This window comes from Myotis brandtii, unplaced genomic scaffold (genome assembly GCF_000412655.1).
Source record: "Myotis brandtii unplaced genomic scaffold, ASM41265v1 scaffold1064, whole genome shotgun sequence".
Classification (NCBI taxonomy): Eukaryota; Metazoa; Chordata; class Mammalia; order Chiroptera; family Vespertilionidae; genus Myotis; species Myotis brandtii.
Window position 1 is genome coordinate 510858 of NW_005353602.1, and position 2440 is coordinate 513297.

General features: G+C 59.4%; 1 protein-coding gene across 1 annotated transcript in view; it reads right to left on the bottom strand.

Moving 5' to 3' along the window:
- Positions 1–2440, bottom strand: part of DTX1 (deltex 1, E3 ubiquitin ligase) — a 30484-nt gene that overhangs the window by 12154 nt on the left and 15890 nt on the right. The gene's annotated exons all lie outside the window — the stretch shown is intronic.

Below are 2440 nucleotides of genomic sequence, written 5' to 3' on the forward strand. Positions count from 1 at the left end.
CCTGCCTTCCCCCCCCTCCCCTCCCGGGCAGCAGACTTCACGGGACCTGCGCCCACCCCCCACTCTGAGCCAGGGGATTTTTAACTGGCGTTCCTTGGAGATGAGGGTTGGGGGATCTCCACACAGGCTTGTCTGGCTGGGGAGGGGAGGCCAGAGGGGCGGAGGTGAGACTGGGTCGGCTCTGCGAGGCTGGGAGGGATGAGGGAGCCCTTGTCTGGTCCCCAGGGTCACAAACAGCTCCCAGGAGGAGGATAACGGAAGGATGTAGACGGGGTAGGCCCACGTGGCTGAGGAGAACGGAGTTCTGGTATGTCCTAGGGGACATGTGTAATGATCAGCGCCCTCAGGAACCATCCTTCTCTCCCCACAGCCCCCTTGAGCTCAAGCACACTCTATGGCTCCCCACTGCTGACAGCACAAGCCCAGGCTCCCCAAACACCCCCCAACCTGGCTCTGTAGTTCCACTTGGGAAACATCTCAGCTCCTAAGGTCCCAGCAGGAACCTCTGCCCTTCCCCCCCCCCGGGGGGTGCCCGGAACCTGCTGGCTGTATTCCCACCGCCACCCTCTGCACTTACAGCGCCCCTGCCTGGGTGCCTTCCCCTTCTCACGTCCCGCCCTCCTCACACGTCCAGCCCTTCCCCGAACATGCCATGTCCTTCTAGTGCCACTGAAGTCGTGCACGCTGTCCCCTCTGCCTGGAACAGCCTTCTCCGATCTGACTGCCTCCTCAGAGGGGTCTGCCCGACCACCCTCTCCCCTCCAGCCGCACTGCCCCGCCCCACTCCCTCCCCAGCGCTTCCCTCTCTCTCCAGTGATCGTGCTCATTTACACGTTTACTTGCTCTGTGTCTGCCTCCCCATCAGTCTGGACCCTATTTGTCCTGTGTGCTCTGTGAATCCGCACCCACAACCCACATGTGAAGGATTAATATTGCGCAATAAAAGCGGGTAATTCCCAGCCTGCTCTAAAACAGTGGCTTTTACCAGTTTCATGGTGACTAAGAAATTCACTTCACCGGGCAACCCATTAAACACAGGCAGAAACGATGCGAAAGGCTCCCGGAGCAGTTCTTGCTACTGCTATGCACCACCCGACCCGTACTCGCTACTCCACCCTCTTCCGTTCCATTCCATTCCAATTTCACAATCCACCAGTGGGGACACAATGCAGCCCCAAAGAGAAGGTCCCTGGTTCTGCCCCTCCCACCCCACCCCAGTTTGTCGTCCCACTCTTCTTGTCGTTCTGGGGCCCCCAACCCTTCCTCTTCATCAGGGAGCCGAGCCAGGTTGCTAAGGACAAGGAGCCATAATGAACACTCCAGCCTCCGGATCCCCAGCGGTGAGCCCCTCCGGGCCTCCTGAGGTCTCCTGTCTGTTGGCGCTGGGCCTGCCCGAGAGGAGGGGCCTGGCGGGGAAGGGAAGGGTGAGGCAGGCAGGTGGCAGCTGCCCCTCTCCCCATGGAAAGTTACAGCCCCCGCCCCCCACACCAACCTTCCTCCCGGATAACAAAAACAGCCCCACCTGTCACTGCTGGACGGCTGCGGGCTGCAGACACCATGTTCAGGTACACAGCCTCTCCACGTGATGGGGAGTCCTGCTCCCATTTCACAGATGGTGAAACTGAGGCTCGACGAAGGGGAGGGACTTGGCCCAGATCTTACAGCTCAGAAGTGGTCGAGAGGGGATTTGAAGCTAAGCAGACTCTCAAGGGGACAGAAGCCACCTCACTTCGGGGTCCCTTCCCTTCTCAAGGCCTCAGTTTCCCTTGGTGAATAGGGAGGTCTGGAGGGGGTGACCTCAAAGATTGTATCCAGATATGACCTTTGCTGGTCTCAGGTCATCAAGGTCACCCCCACCCCCCCTGGGCCATGCCATAGGGATACAAGCGGGGCTGGCTTCCGGTGCCCGCCCCTCCTCTTGGGCATCATGATCCAAACGCCACCTGGTCTTTTCCCTTCTGGGCTGTCCCAAGGTCAAGGTCGTGGCTCCTGGCTCTCATTCCCACTCCCTCAGGGCCTGTTCCTCTGCTGAAACTAGTCTGGGCGCGCAGCCGACAGGCTCACTGGGTCCCTGTCCTGGGGCTTGGATGCCTGAACCCAGGAATTTCCAGTCTTGGTCTGACCTGGGTTCCCTTCCTCCTTGAAATCCCCCTGGGAAATCCTGCCAAGTCATAAAAGAGATCCCAAAAAGGGCCATTTTGGTTAAAACAAGAGCTGAGGCCGGTTCCTGTGTGTGACTTCTCCTTATCCACCACCCTCTCCTGCCACTATCTCCGGTCACCCCAGGAGTCCCTGGAACCCAGTTTGCAAACCACAGTATTAGCCCAAAGTCCTGGTGCTAATTCAGGTGCGGCCTCTAGGGGGACTATTTTGGATAAGTGGCCTGTGCTTGCTGGAGCCTCCACGTGAGATGGGCATGGACTGGGGCTGGTGGGGGGCG